Genomic DNA, 16,135 nt, shown 5'->3' on the forward strand with positions numbered 1-16,135 from the left:
TTGCGTGGTGGTGCAGCAGGGAAGGCTAATTCCTGCCGCATGATTGTCACATATAGGGCCTGTTTGTGTCCAGGCTATTCCATTTCGAATCCCTGCTTGACAGAGAGGAAGGCTCAAGTGTTTGGGTCGCTGCGGTCCAGATGGGAGACCTGGATGAAGCTCCTGGCCTTGGCCTGCCCAATCTCACCTGTGGTGGCTATCTGGAGGATGAACCAGGAGATGGAAGAAGCGTGTATGTGTGTATCTCTGTGTGTGCATGTCCTTCTCTCAACTAAAAACAAAACAGAACTTTAAAAAAAAAAAGTTTAGTTAAATAGGTATAACAAATACACAGAATAAGAAGCATAAAGCTATAACAACCAGTCTGGGATAATAAGGAAAAAAATGATATTTTGTCTACAGTATCAACAAAGCAAAATATTGGTGAATTATTAGTAAGATATATAATGTTTTCAAGTATTGCTCTTTAACATTTTACTAAGTTTCATTAAGGAAACCAAAAATGTCTGACAAGTGTATATTTCTAAAACAGAGCAAATGGTGGGGGAGAAAAAAAGTAGATTCCTTCATGGGCCACCAAATTCTATGGAGATTCCTTCCTGTTCCCCAAATCACTTTTAGCAAAGGCAATCGCAATTAAAATCTTGGCAGGAAATCTCCTGGAAAATGAACAAATCATCCTAAATGTAACCTGGAGGCATCAACAGATTAGAATTTCACACTAAATTCAGGACATGAAGCAATGGTGGAGGGACAAGGTCCAATGGATATCAAGATATGTGGCCAAGCAGGCGCTAGGCCACAAACATAGTGATGACGGACACCAAGACGAGTGGGAGATCCCAGATCTGGAGCATTTTATTTATAGAAACATGACCACATGGTTCAGGAGGACTCCTCACAAGGAAGGTAATTGCTCAAGACTCTTGTCAGAATTGCTCACAGTCTTGGAAATGGACCAATTGAGACCCAAATCGCAAACCAAAACACACAAAAAAGTCAAACTTAAGCAAAGCAAATGTCCTTTTTTTTTTAACATTAAAAAAATAAATGTATTTATTTGAAAAGTAGAGTTTCACAGAGAGAAGGCAAGAGAGAAGAAGAGCTTCTATCTGTTGGTTTACTCCCCACGGGACCACAACAGCTGAGGTTGGGCTAGGCTGAAGCCAGGAGCCAGGACCCACTTCTGGGTCTCCCACATGGATACAGGGGTCCAAGAACTTGGGCTATCACATGCTGCCTTCCCAGGCACATTAGCAGGGAGGTGGATCAGAAGTGGAGCAGCCGGGATTTAAATCAGAGCACAAATGGGAGTGGTTTCTTCACTGTGCCAGGATGTCAGCACCCAAATTGTTAATCTCATTAAGAAGGAAACAGATACAGATGGGCACATCTTGACATTAACAGGGTATGACTACAGAAGAAAGGCTATAGTGTGTCTTGCCTATGGGAAGTTGAGAAATCCCTAGAAGGACATTCAGAATCTTTGCTACTGTGGGAGACAATAGCTAGTTGAATCCCCTTGAAGGCACCAAGAGCAATTGATGAGGTTTAGATAAAGAACCTGCTAGAGGAACTAGCTGTGTTTTGGGGAACTGTACCTTGCTGTTGAGATGTAAATGGCTCAAGCCCCTCCTCCCTGGATGCCTACCTGACAACCTTCCTTTAAAAGTCTGGTGTTGGGCCCAGTGCAATAGTGTAGTGGTTATAGTCCTTGCTTTGAACCTGCCAGGATCCCATATGGGCAGTTCATATCCCAAGGCCCTGTTTCTCATCCAGCTATCTGTTTGTGGCCTGGGAAAAAAGTTGAGGACGGCCCAAAGCCTTGGGACCCTGGCCCATGTGGGAGACCCGGAAGTACTGGGATGGGAGTCTCCCTCTCATACTTCCAAATTAGCTGCCTGTTTGTGGCCTTGGACAAGCAGAGGAAGATAGCCTGTGTTTGGGCCCCTGCCACATTCATGGGAGACCCCAATAAAACTCCTGATTTGTGGCATTAGTCTGCTCAGTCCCAGCCATTGCAGCCATAATGAAAATGAAGCAGCAGACGAAAGATCTCTCTTCCTCTCTCTCTTTCTCCCTCTCCCTCTTTTTCCATAACTCGGATTCTCTATATAAACATAATTTTTTTTTTTAATCCACCTGGGAGTTGGTGGATGATGACTATCACTCAAATGGAGACCTGGATTGAGTTCCTGGCACCTTGCTTTGGCCTGGTCCAACCCTGGCTGTTGAGAAAGTAAATGAGTATATGGGGGAGTAAGCCAGCTGGTAGAAGTTCTTTGTCTCTGTTTTCCTGCCTTTTTAAACAAATAAATGAATGTAATAAAAACATTCTGGATGTTAACATGAAACAGGTCATTACGGCTATATTTAAATGAATGAATACATTTTAAAACGTCTATTTTAATGTCTAACAGAAAATGCTGACTGATGAAATTCACAAAAACAACAGTTCTTTGGGCCCCACATGCTAATGTAGCTGCTAAAAGTCCTCGCCTTGCATATGCCAGAATCCCATGTGGGCACCGGTTCTAATCCCACTAATCCTACTTCCCATCCAGCTCTCTGCTTGTGGCCTGGGAAAGCAGTGCAGGATGGCCCAAAGCCTTGGGATCCTGCACCCATATGGGAGACCCAGAACAGCTCTTGGCTCTTGGCTTCGGATTGGCTCAGCTCCAGCCTTTGTGGCCACTTGGGGAGTGAACCATCGGACGGAAGATCTTCCTTTCTCTCTTTCCTCCTCTTAGTATATCTGACTTTGTAATAAAAATAAGTAAATCTTTAAAACAAGTTTTTTCTCTATTATTTGAAACATAGAGCTACAGAGAGAGGAAGAGAGAGAGAGACATACCATCTTATCATCTGTCCAAATGGTCCCAAAAACCAGGGCAGAGTCACAACAAAGGCAGCAGCCAGGAACTCCATCCAAGCCTCTCATACGGTGGCAGGTGTCCAAGCATTTGGGCCATCCTCAGCTGCTTTTCCAGGTGCATTAGCTGACTACTGCATCGGAAGTGCAGCAGCTGGCATCCATATGAGAAGCTGGCATGGCAGGTGGCCTAACACACTACAGCAACAGTGTCAACGTCTTATAATGTATCTTTTAACCCTCATAACAGCCTTTCGGCTAGGTGTCTGTCCCCATTTTCCTTGGTTTTCTGAGGACTACAGGCTATGGAATGGGAGTGGTCTGTGAATTGCAAATCATTGCACAGTGCGGCCATCTCTCCATCTCAATGTCCTACTGATTGGGAAGGAAGGCGAACAGCGAAAGGGCCTAACAGCAAATGTCTGCAATTTATTTATAATTCATAATATAATTTATTACCAAGACATGAATATGTAACTTGTTAGGACCAAGGTGAACAGTGATAAACTGGACAAGGACACAGCTCTGGACAAAAAGATAATCTCTATAAGTATTTGTTCAGTATCCTGGCCAGCTCATGAAGATGTATCACATTTATCATTGTGTGAAACTCTCCCTAGGACCTGTAACAAGTTGATCGAAGGGTATTTCAGAATGCTTACAGAAAAAATGGAATTACAACATTCTCCTGCTGCCACACGTTTCAAAAGCAATGCGATTTTATTTTCTCATTGTACACATTTTTCACAAAATTTTTTGAACATCCTTTGTGTGCCTGCATATCAAACTTTCTTTTTTTTTTTTTTTACTACCTGAGTGGACTTCTTAAGTCCAGTTTGCACGATCATTTTTTGAAAAGACTTATTTATGTATTGCAAAGTCAAATATACACAGAGGAGGAGAGACAGAGAGGAAGATCTTCCGTCCAATGATTCACTCCCCAAGTGAGCGCAATGGCCAGTGCTATGCCGATCTGAAGCCACAACCCAGGAACTTCTTCCGGGTCTCCCACATGGGGTGCAGGGTCCCAAGGCTTTGGGCCATCCTCGACTGCTTTCCCAGGCCACAAGCAGGGAGCTGGATGGGAAGTGGAGCTGCTGGGATTAGAACTGGTACCCTATGGGATCCCGGCACGTTCAAGGTGAGATCTTTAGCCACTAGGCCACGCCGCTGGGCCCTGAGGAACATTTTGAACTGTCTTCTGACTGCCTCTTTCCTCAGGCTCCTGCCGAACACAAGCAGGTTGCTCCCCCCCCCCACCCTCACCCCCACCCTGCGAGCTACTAAATGCAAAGGTCAATCCTTTACTTGAATCAGGAGTTTCTGACACAATGGACCACCCTGGGGAGCTGTTAGTTCTCAGTGGAATGTTCTTCTGGTAGCTAACACCTTGAGCTCTTACAATTCTGATCAGTCCTTCCCTCTTCAGCCCAACCTATCCTGACTACCACACTTGACACTGAACCTGCCCTCAACTCGAACCCTCCACTCTGCTCTGTATTTTCTTCCATCTCTAACACCGACCTCCTAACTCATCACATAGAAAAGTTACTTATCAAGGTCACTGCTTGCAAGTCTCACCCTCGAGAACTAAAAATCCATCCTGGCTGGGATCTATCTTGGGCTACCTGACCGCTCCAGGTTGCTGGGCTGAGCAGGAACCTGAATCCCAGCTAAAACCTCAGGTTCTTTCCAGAGAAACAGACTATCGAACAAGTCAAAGCTCCCCAAGGTTGTAAGATTATTCCTGGGACTAACAGGGTCCGACCAAATTGTTTTAATCCACCCCTCCCTTCCCTTTTCTGTTCTAAAATGGCTTGTCATCTCTCACCAAGGAAAGCCAATCCCCCCTACTCAGTTTGGTAAAGACCTATTGAAATTGAAGCTCAGGCTATCTCCAGTCTTGGTACAATCCTTTCTTTGGATTAGCCTCGTGTGTGAGTTTTTAAATTGAGAAGAAATGTGTTTTACTTTTTACTTCTTGGAAAGGGAGCGAGAGAGAGCGAGAGAGAGCGCGCGTTTTACTTTTTACTTCTTGGAAAGGGAGTGAGAGAGTGAGAGAGAGCGCGAGAGAGACAGCGAGCAAGCATCTTCCATTTGCTGGTTCACTCCCCTCAACACCTGCGATATCAACGCGAGTTTCCCCCCACGTGGGTGACGGGGCTTTGAGAACTTGAACCTCTCTCTCAGGTTCTGCAGCTGAAGTGGGCCAGGGCTCTTAAAACTCGGTATCACATCAGGGCACCACCTCCAAGGGAAGGTTCCTCTCCATGCTCATTTGTAAAGCACCTGCGCGTCGCCTCACAAAACCTCTCCCCTTTTTCTGTTCCCAGCAGGCTCCGCAAGGGTCAGAAACCTCCGGCATACATCCTAGCTTCCGTGTTCCCCCTCCATCAAGAATGCTCAAACAGAAGTCCACTCCCCCAGGCAGGGCGCTGGCTACTGAGCCTGAAGGCATCATTAATTACCTCAACACAAACTTTAAGGGATGGGAGTGGAAGGGAGGGAGGGAATCTCAATCTTCCTTAAAAAGAAATTAATGCAACCACTACCACCAAAAAAAAAAAAATTACTCATGCATTTACAAAGCATTAAAGAGTAGAATCTCATGGACTTGACACTCACCAAGTCCTGTGTGACTAGTGCACTTCCGGCTCCGCGCCTCCTGAGAGCGCCGGCTAAGGGACGACTAGCACCTCGCTTTTGGGTAAAGTTGGGAACAGGGTAGTGGCGGGAAGCGTTTTTGGGGCTTGTGCACCTGTGCAAGCATGTTTTTCTGGCCTGGCTTCTCTTTCCAAGCCATGGCCCTGTTGGACTAGGCGGGGAAGATGAAGCCCCGAGCGCGGACTTTGCGCTCGCTCGGCCGACCGAGAATTCCTACAGATACCACCAGGCAGGTGGGGCGCAAACTCTGGACGTGAACTCCCCGCTCCCCGAAAGGCGGCGGAAGGACCTAAATCCAGACCTCCTCCAGGCCCTTCGGGGAAAAAAAAAAATCTCTGCGGAAACCCACTCACTCCGCCCTCCGGCAACCCTGAGGCGACCCGGAGCGCCCCTGCCGAGGGCGGAGGAGCGGCTCCCCTCGCTGCGTCCCGCCTCCTCCCTCGGCGTCGGCCAATCGCCGTGCGCGGAGGGCCTAGGTCCCGCCCCCTCCGGGCGCCGCGGCTCCGCCTCGGGCCGGTAATAATCAGGCTGCGGGCGGGGAGCGCGGCGTCAGCGCCGGGCGTCGACCAATCCGGACGCCGTCCCCGACTGCGCGTCACAGGCCGAACAAGCCCACAGAAAAGTTTACTAAACAGCGGACGGAGGGGCCGGCGGCGGCTGGGCCGGAGCGAGCTGGGGGGTTCGGCGGCCTCACCTGTCCCCATTCACCGGCGGCGACCGGCGGGCGGCAGCGGCGGACGGCGCGTCCGGCGAGGTGTGGGGAAGCCGCCGCCAGGTGAGCAGCGGCGTCGGGCCGGGAGGGAAGACCGGGGCCTCGGCCCGGCGCGGCCCTTCCCTTCCCCCCCGCCGGCCGAGGCCCGCGAGCCGGAGGCGGCGCAGCAGGTGGCGGCCCGGGCGTTGGGGAGGGGGCCGGCCCGGACACCCTCCTCGCCCACCCCGGTGCGGCCGGGCCGTTGGTGGGTGCAGGGCGCAGGGTCCGGCCCCCCGGCAGCGGGCCCCCCGCCGAGCGCGAGGTTCTTTTTCTGGAATGTTTTTCCACCTGCGGCGTTTCGTGGGGCGAGGGGTGCGCAGCGGGGTCAGATTTGCTGCCCTCTTTCCCACGCCGCCGACGGGCGAAGGACGCGACTGGGAGCCTCGGCTTTGTTCTCCGTGGTGGATTTGATATTTGTGGTGCTGGGAACTCGGTTCAGCTTCTCCAAGAGGAGGCGCCCCCAAGACCTTCACCCCGCGCGTTTTGCGGGGGGTCCTGGGGGTCACGCGCAGCACGTGGGTCAAGTTGTTCCTTCGGGGCTAGAAACTCCTGAGAGACTGGGGTAAATTTTCCTCTTTTTCAGTACTGACTTCAGGGTTTGCTTTTTGTTTTTTAAATGTGAAATGCCGTACACTTGGAAGGTTAGTCGTGTAGTAATGATGTCACCAGTTTTAGGGTACTTGCTGACTTGTTGACGGGGGTTTAGGGAATATGCACGATTAGACTTCCAAAACAAGTTATCTCACTTTTTATTCTCCACCGACTTTACATTCTAGAGAGAAAATATTTTTCAGTACATGTAAGGGAGTAGAAATCATATGTCTACGGGTGGAGTAGTTAGGGGTTGATGGATTTATAACCTGGACTGTGGAAACTTACCTTGTTCTACATTTTAAATACTTGGGTGCGCATATGTCAGTTATAGGCCAGTAAAGTTTTTTTTTTTTTTTTTTTTTTTTAAGTGACCGAGAATATATACAGTACCACAGAGAATACTTTAAAAACAATATGGGAAGGTAAAACAGTGTCCCGGGAGCTTGGAACATGAGAAGTTGCTGCTGTGTTTTCCCTGGTGTTGGAGGCCCGCAGTCTAGTCCGGTGGACTTGCTTAGTCATTCTTTTACCTTTTTAAGAAGTGAGTCTTATCACGTGTGTTTGTATGCCAAGACACTGTGGCGTTCGGTTTGTTTTTCTTTTGTGCTTGATCAAAAGTAGTATGCTGCTCTGTTTAAGATTTGTATTTGTCTCCCGTAACTCCTGGGCATAAAAGGCAGTGTTTTGTGTCTGGATTTTGCCATTAACTTTGTGTTACTCGAACACTGCTGGTGTCTCACTCCTGTGTGTACTGCATGGAGATTGCCTTAGAAAGCTCCAGGTAAATGAGGGAAATAGAAGGCGGTACTTAAAAATAAAGTCCACTGGGAAACATTAGGATTCTGTTTCATGTTCAGTGGGAAGCTTCTTCCCCATCCTGATGGGTCCCTGGTGGTCAGAATCTGTGAGACTCCAGCGATCTCTTTCACTGTTTACAACGAGCCCTTGGGAAGTTACTCTGCAGTCATCAGGCATTATTCAGCATCTCCTTTTTTCGGTAGCAGGAGCAATACTCTGAAATAAATCACTCTGCTTTGCCCCTTATCCCCCAACCCAACGACTCCTGTAGCTTGGCAGGCGCACTGGCGTGAGGCACCTGTCCTCCACTTGTCCTGGGCCTGGGGGAAGGCAGGCACACCTGTCGCATGGCAGCATCTTCAAGGGGAGCTTGGAGACCCACCTGTTGCTCTGTGTGTGGAATTCTATCCTGCATCCTTCGGGACATTTCTGCTGATGGTTGGGGCTGTTTTCAACATCTGAAGCGTATACAGTTCAGTGTGTTTTGGCTTTGAGACACTCCTCCCACCCCCTGCTTCCGGAACGATGTCTCTGTCAGGCGAGCAGCAGCAGTGCAGAACCAAATCATTTCCCTGACTTTCTTGAAGGTGCTGGTAGTTGGGGTGGTGTGTGTGTGTGAGATGTGAATCTATGTATAATTTCAGATAACAAAAATGGTTTTGTTTGGAGTTGTGGGAGTATCAGGATTCCCTTTGTTTTGGTAAGGGCTGTGCCATTCTCTTCAAAACACCTGAGTGTGTGTGTGTGTGTAAGGGCATGCGTGTATGTTTTCCCTGTACTTTAAGAGGGAATAAAAAGTTGTAAAATAAATAAATGTTTACAAAAGTTAGGAAGAAAGGCCAGCTATAACATCTCTCACTGTAGAGAGCTGTTAGTAGACTGTGTATCTCTCTCCGGTCCACTGGTTCACTTCCCTGATGCCTGCAACAGCTTAAGCTGGGAACCTGGAACTCAGTCTGGTCTCCCCAAAGAGTTGAGCCCCCCCGCCTGCAGCCTCCCGGAGTAGAAAGCTAGGATGGAATGGAGGCTAAGACTTGACCCGAGGGCACTCTAATGTGGGATGTGAGTGTCCCAGAGTTTCTTCACTGCTAGTCCCAACACCTGTCTCTGTGTGTATACTCTATATCTTAACTATTCACAGCAGGATTAGGCTGGCTGTGCTTGCTAAACTCGCCCCCAGTGTGATGTGGTGATGCCTGCTTCACCTTCTGCACCTCTGCACTCTGAGGCTGCTCCTGTCGAAACATCCCTGTACATGTGTAAATTATGGGCTCAGACCCTTCAAACTTCACACTGTGGTTTGTGTATGGTTAGACCAGCAATGCTAGTGCAAACCACAAATGGGAGCCCCAGGAAACAATTTTAAATTTTCTAGTAGCCACATTACAAAAAAAAAGGGGGGGGGGTACAAATAGGTGAAATACATTTTATTCAACCCAAGATACACTGATTTGGGCATGTAGTTAATATAGAAAATTACACTGCGCTGTTGTACTTTCTCGAACTGACTTTATGATCCGATGGGAGTTGTGTTTACAGCACAGTGCCCGCTGATGAGTCAGGTGCACGACTCAGTGGCCACGTGGGACTTGCTGGTCACCACTTCAGATTATGCTGCTCTGAGAGCATCACAGACGTTACCTCTTCCATTCTCTCCCTAGGACGCGGATCTCAGCTCTCCTGGCCTTTGGGATTATTGAGTGTGTCATTTCTCTCAGCTGTCAATTCCTGACTCCTGGGTTACTCTGCTAACTTCCATGGAAAACCTAACGACTGAAAATCTGTTCTTTTGGGGGACTGTGGGACTGTTTCTGTATCCCCTGCTTGAATGTAAGTCACGTGAGGGCACATTTCATTACATGGAAGTAGCATCATTTGGCCAGCTGTCCTGCGTACAGTGTACTGCTTTTTTTCCTCTTACTACACAATGTGATGATCCCCAGCGTTAGAGCCGCCACTTCTTGAGGGTCAGTCTCGGGAATAAATGAAAACATGAACCTTTCTTTTTTTCTTTTCATGAATATTGCCAGCTTTTCCTGAAAGGTTAGGCCACCACCGCCTGCGTCTAAGAATCCACACTTTCGGTGACTCTTGGACTTACTTGCGCTCTCGCCTTTGCTTCTCTTTGCACAGGATTCCCTAGGTGTTAAGCAGAGCTGTGGGCAGTGGGAGCTTCCGCCTGTCACTGGCCCACTTTGGGTGGGGTTCTGTATTTTTGATACCCTCTGTGTAGTTGTGTGGCAGCCTTTTACTGCGTAGTGAAGATATTTTTCTCATTCTTCTTTTTTTGCCTTTTATTTGCTTATGGCGTTTTTTTTTTTTTTTCAAAACATGCAAGCTTTTTACCTTTTCAGAAATGTAGATTAATTCTTGCCTTTTATAGCTTCTGCTTTGCTTACATATTAAGAGAATTCTACCTGCATGCTTTCTTTTAGTTCTTTTAGCTATTCACTTTTCTCATTTTTTTGTTGTTGTTCTTCGTCTGGGGATTATTACTTTTATCATCTGGGATTTTGTATGATTTTTAATTAATTTAGAAGATGTGAAGTGCAGTATGTTATTCTTAATAGTTATTTTAGCCCCATTTAGGAAAAAATCTTTGTTACCTTGAAGCAAAGCTGCCTATAACTACTGGATTCTGTTTAGGTGTATTTAATGGTTTGGTACTAGTGTATATTTACATGTCCTGGACGTGATATTTCCATTTTGTAAGCAAAATATGTGCTTCATTTTGTTTCTCTAAATCTTCTGCACTCTTTCCTTCCTTACACTTGGGTTCTCAGTTATTCTTCTGTATTTTTGGGGTTTTTTCAGTTGATTTTTTGGAAGTTGCAGTTTTGATTTTGGATTTTTATAAAATGGAATACATTGGGCCCAGCATAATGGCTCAATGGCTAAATCCTCACCTTGCACACACCAGGATCCCTTATGGGCACTGGTGTGTGTCCAGGCTGCTCCACTTCCTGCTTGTGACCTGGGAAAGCAGTTGGGACTCTGCACCTACCTGGGAGACCAGGAAGGGGCCTCTGTCTCCTCCTGTGGATGAGCTTAGCTCCACCTCAGCTCCAACCGTTGAAGCCACTTGGGGAGTGAACCAGCGGTTAGAAGATTTTCTCTGTGTCTCCCTAAATCTGATCTTTTTATTTTTTTTAAGGAATAGTTATTTCTGTACCTAATGTTTTATGTTGTGTAATTTGAAAACTTCAGTGCTGTTGAAGTTTTTCCACACAGCTTTAATGCTCTGTTCTTTTTAAGGTTTATCTCTCTACATTTTTTTGGTCATCTACAAGTGAAAACTGCTGTTTTCATTCTTTCAGCAAGTATTTGAGCACTCGCCCAGTGCTGGGCATTGTGGTGGATGCCACATTCAGCCGTGCACTAGGCAAGGCCTTTGCCTTCTTAGGGTTTTACATCCTGTTGGGGAAGACAAGGGAGCAGCAAATCAGAGTGCTAGGAGGACAGAGGTTAGGTGTTGATCTGTGTTCTGAGAGTGTCTTTCTGAGGATGTGACTTATAAATTGGTTGTGATACCAGATTGTGTTTGGGAGTTTCTGCAGCTTCCTCAATCTTTTAAGAGCGTTTTTGTTTGTTTTTAAATTAAGACAAACCTGGGTCTAGCGTGATAGCCTGGTGGCTAAAGTTCTCGCCATGCACATGTCAGGATCTTGTATGGGCACCAATTTGCATCCTGGCTGCTCTAGTTCCCATCCAGCTTCCTGCTTGTGGCCTGTGAAAGTAGTAGAGGACAGGCCAAAGCCTTGGGACGCTCACCCATGTGGGAGACCCGGAAGAACCTCCTAGCTCCTTGCTTTAGATCGGTTTAGCTGCAGCCATTGTGGTCACTTGAGAAGTGAATCAAGTGGATGGAAGATCTTTCTGTCTGTCTCTCCTTATCTCTGTAGTTCTGACTTTTCAATTAAAAAAATTTTAAATAAATTAAAAAAAAAACATTGAAGACAAACTTGATTCTTTTTGGTGACATTTTCTGTAAAAATTGCTTGGCCAGCGGCTTTGGGCCTTTTCCCTTCCTTCATGCTGGATCGCTGTCCCAAAGCTCTTCCTCAGTGGAAATGCTCTCATAGCGAGCCTGGAGCTGTGGCTCTGAGTTGGAGAGGTTTTCCAGGTAGAGGGGGCAGGTAGCATAGTAGTGGCTGGGCTGTTAGGTTAGGACTAGGCTGCGCGTCCGCAGAGGCCCATGGGGGGAGGTTTACCTTGAGTGTTTCCAAGGAGTGGGTAGGGCTGCCTGCAGACCCTCTGCCTTCTCCTCTGCTTCAGATTCTGTCCCAGTGACACAGCTGGCTTCTGTGGTTGTGCCCATGGTGCCTTACTGTACTTCTATGGTGTTTTTCTGTTTCCTCTGCTCAGGACTCTGTGTGTGCTGTTCTTTGCTTAATTGGGACTTTTGTAAGGAATCTTTCTTGGCTGTTTAGTCCCATGTATTGATTGTAGACTTGTGTTGTACTGGGCACTGCTTCTGTAAACAGTTACTATCTTTCTCCAGGTCCGTGTTTTCCACTCTGGCAGCTATTCAAATGAACTAAAAGTAAATAATATTTAACCTTCAGTTCCTCATTTGTATTAGTAACATTTCAGGTGCTCCTGTGGTTAATGGCTAATGGTTCGGATGGTGAAACATGGTGGCTTGCTCAGTAAGTGTATCTTGATTTGTAATCTTGTGGCTAATGGCTGCTGTATTTTATTTACATTCACATAGCCATGTATGTACTTGATTTGAATGAAAATCTCGGGCCCGGTACAGTAGCCTAGCAGCTAAAGTCCTCGTCTTGTATGAGCCACCATCTCATATCGGCACCAGTTCTAATCCTAGCAGCCCCACTTCCCATCCAGCTCTCTGCTTGTGGCCTGGGACAGCAGTCGAGGATGGCCTAAATCCTTGTGACCCTGCACCCGTGTGGGAGACCCAGAAGTTTCTGGCTCCTGGCTTCAGATCGGGCAACTCCAGCCGGTATGGTCACTTGGGGAGTGAATCATCAGGCAAAAGATCTTCCTCTCTGTCTCCTCCTTTCTGTATATCTGACTTTGCAATAAAAATGGAATAAGCCTTTTTTTTTCTTTTTTTAAAGGATGAATATCTCCATTGAAACATTATTGATGGGGTGGGCATCTGGCACAGCAGTTAAAATGTGTTTGAGTGCCTACATCCCATATCAGACTGTTTGGTATGAGTCCCAGCCCTGCTTGCAGTTCCAGTTTCCTGCTGATGTGCCTTCTGACAGGCAGCAGGTGATGGCCACAGGGTGTGGGCCTGCCTCTGCCCACTGTATGGGACATCTAGCCTGGGCTCCTGCTCTGCCCTGGCACAGCCCTGGATGTTGCTGTTACAGGTGTTTGGAAGTGAACGCCAAGGGTGGGGTATTTCTGGGGTATGGATGGGTGTGTGTGTGTCTTTCTCTGCTTTTCAAATAGTTTAATAGAAAGTGCGTATCGGATATGTTATTAATTTTGTTTATTTAAATATTTTGATGTGACTACTAGAAAGTTGAAGATCACCTTGTCGTGCCACGCTTTTGTCGGGCAGCAGTGGCCTGACTAGAGAGGGAAGTTTCCACAGTGGTGGACTTCCTGTGTGTTTCACTTACCATGGCTAGAGCTGAGCTGTTTGAAGCCAGGAGCCAGAAGCTTCTTCCAGGTCTCCCACGCAGGTGCAGGGTCCCAAGGATTTGGGCCATCCTCGACTTCTTTCCCAGGCCACAGGCAGGGAGCTGGATGGAAAGTGGAACAGCCAGGACATGAATCAGTGCCCATATAGGATCCTGGCACATGGGAAGCGAAGATTTAGCCATTAGGCCATCACACCGGACTCAACCACACTTTTTTTGTTTGAAATGTTTGAGAAGAGAAGCTTTTCTTTTGATTGGTATATAAAAAATTAATCTTTTGGTCTTCTATTTTTGTTTTCTGGTTTATGTTCTTCAGGAGGTAGAGGTCAAAGTCAGCCAATCTATTATCTGTCTGTTTTTCGTCTAGCAGGTTCTCAGCAAGTTCATAGATGATTTATATTATATTGTAGCTCACAACATTTATGGCTTTTCAATCAGTAATTGGAGATTATGCGTGCTTTTAACTGTTCTTAATACTTTTATCTCGCTGTGTTGATCCCTGTTTGTTTCTAATTTGCATTTACTGGTACCTTGTTGATCTCTTGGCTGTCTTAACCTCACAGAAAGATCCCTCAGCTCTCCGGTTTATGCTTTCTTATCTCTCTGTATCCGACTGTCTCCTTTGTGCCCAGGGTTGCAGAATGGGTGGTTACTGCCCTCCCCACGCCCTGAACATACACTGTACTTTCTCCCTATAATGAGTTCTGAGATAGAGGAACCACGGTCCGCGTGCACCTCGCCTTTGTAGGTTGTTTTTTTTTTTCTCCTAGACTTTGCCCTTACTGATCCCAGCCATGCAAGGTGGTGCTCCTGTCTGCTCCATCACCCACTGGCTGTGTGTGGGAGAAGGTCCCGGCTTAATTTTTTTGGTAGGGAGAGCAGATTGGGTCGTTCTTAGTCCTCTGAGATAAAGTTTTTGCTCTGTTGTGTTTATCCTTTCCCCACAGTTCTTCCTGGTTGTCTAGATTTTGGTTTTTCATTTCAGGTCTTTTGAATCAGCAGGTGAGTGTGGGACCAGGTTCTTCAGTGGCTCATTCTCTTCGGTGTGGTTTCTAGCTGATAGGCTTGGGCAAATCTCTAGGCTCCCACAGAATTTACAATGCATCCTTTATTGCTTGCTGTTCAAGTGGTGATTGCGCAGGCAATCTGGAGCCAGGGAGCTTCTGCAGGCTTCTTGTTCTGGGAAGCAGTCCTGGTTTCCTGCTGTCTTGTTTTATGGTTGGGGTACTACCTTATTTTGCTATTGTTTGCTCCCTCTGGTGATGTAGAAATGTAATGAAACATCTCTCATGACTTGGTGACTTGCGTGCCACCTAATGTGATAATCACCTTGAATTTCTTTTAAGAAGGTCCTGAAAATCTTGGACCTGTCTGGAATGGAATGGCTAATTTCTTTGTTCTTGATTACAGCATGACTGCAGTTTTGGGGTTCTAGGACTGTGAGATGGGTGTCTGTCTCATACAGATAATTAACTTTGAAATGAAAATTAATGTTAGAGCAAAAGTTTACTTGATTCTTCTGTCTAGCAGTTGTATTTGCCAGATTGTAAGATGAAAATGTTTGCCATTTCATTTTCTTAGGGCCTTTTGAAACTGCTGGCTACCCCTGGTCCCTTCCACAGGTCTGGGGTTGTATCTCCTGATTGTGCCCCCCACCCCCACCTTTTCTGCCCCCAGGGTTCTTGGGCAAGAGTGGCCACACGGTGGGAAGTGAAGTACTGGGCATTCAAAGCAGTGAGTGTTTGCAAAGGATCTTGGGACGAGACCTCTGTGAATTGGCTCTTTCAGTTTGTCCACTTAGAGGGCATAATAGATGATGCAGCTGTTGGGCTTCAGCAGGCCATTGCTCCATATTCATGTCTAGTTGCAATTATGTGGATTTTGAGTTACAGAGAGTTCTCTTTGTATTCAGAACTCTTGTATTATAATACAAGTTCTGGTGAGAAAAAAATGGTTGCAAGATTTTGGAGTATAAATTAAAATATTTAGTATATACACTTATTGAAAACATATTTTAAGAAGCAGCCACTATAGTTTGCTTTCAGTTGGACTTGATTTTTATGAATCGCTGTCAGAATTCCTGGTGGAGGTGAAAATTATACTTCACCAAACATCCTAAAAGCTATTGGATCAGTCAGATAATGATTCATGTCAGAATAATGGTTGATGGGCCAAGCTACTAAAACGTTAAAAATAGTTCTCATCAAAACATAGCTCCATATCGTAAAATACAGTACACGTAGTCCTTGGTGAAGGGAAAGCCGGCGCTGCTGCTTGGAGGCCAGGGAGCTGTGGGATGTCTCCTGAGAGCCCAAGACAAGTGACCACTTGCTGCAGCTGACCCAGATGCCCAAGGTCACGCGCCCCACAGCGCACTCGCGGCGCCTCCAAGAACCCTCAAGTAAGTTTAGGAATAGTTTCCATTCGTCTTTTAAAAATAACAAAACAAAAATAAATCATAAGCTTTGCTGGGCTTTATACCTGAACATGTCTTAATTCTGAGAACGAGTTGTCCTTTTTTTCTTCTTTGAGATCCCCCTTTGCAATGAATAAGCATTAACCTTAGCAAAACAGCCACACAGTGTACACCTGTTATATGTACAGAGATTTAAAACGACTTCCCACTTTTTTCTTCAGCTTTAACTGTCAATCTTTGATAGCAGTGAGAATTTTGCTGTTACGATATTGAGAATATGTCAAAGAGTGTAATAGGTAGCTTAGGAATGACTCTTGCATTCATTATTAGTGATATATATATATATATATATGGTCCTTTTAAGTCCTACAGAAAATACTGTTTTGTTCCCCTTTCGAAAATTCTGTAAGGGATTTCCT

General features: G+C 46.3%; 1 protein-coding gene across 2 annotated transcripts in view; it reads left to right on the forward strand.

Moving 5' to 3' along the window:
• The first annotated feature begins 6,167 nt into the window (after positions 1-6,167).
• Positions 6,168-16,135, forward strand: part of ZFAND6 (zinc finger AN1-type containing 6) — a 66,735-nt gene continuing 56,767 nt past the window's right edge. Inside the window, exon 1 of one of the 2 annotated variants that reach the window (XM_040969541.1) lies at positions 6,168-6,311. The gene's annotated coding sequence lies outside the window, so the exon portion shown is untranslated. The remainder of the gene's footprint in view (positions 6,312-16,135) is intronic. The other variant, XM_040969540.1, reaches the window with a different exon arrangement.

This window comes from Ochotona curzoniae, unplaced genomic scaffold (genome assembly GCF_017591425.1).
Source record: "Ochotona curzoniae isolate NIBS_2020 unplaced genomic scaffold, NIBS_Ocur_1.0 scaffold_4701, whole genome shotgun sequence".
NCBI lineage: Eukaryota > Metazoa > Chordata > Mammalia > Lagomorpha > Ochotonidae > Ochotona > Ochotona curzoniae.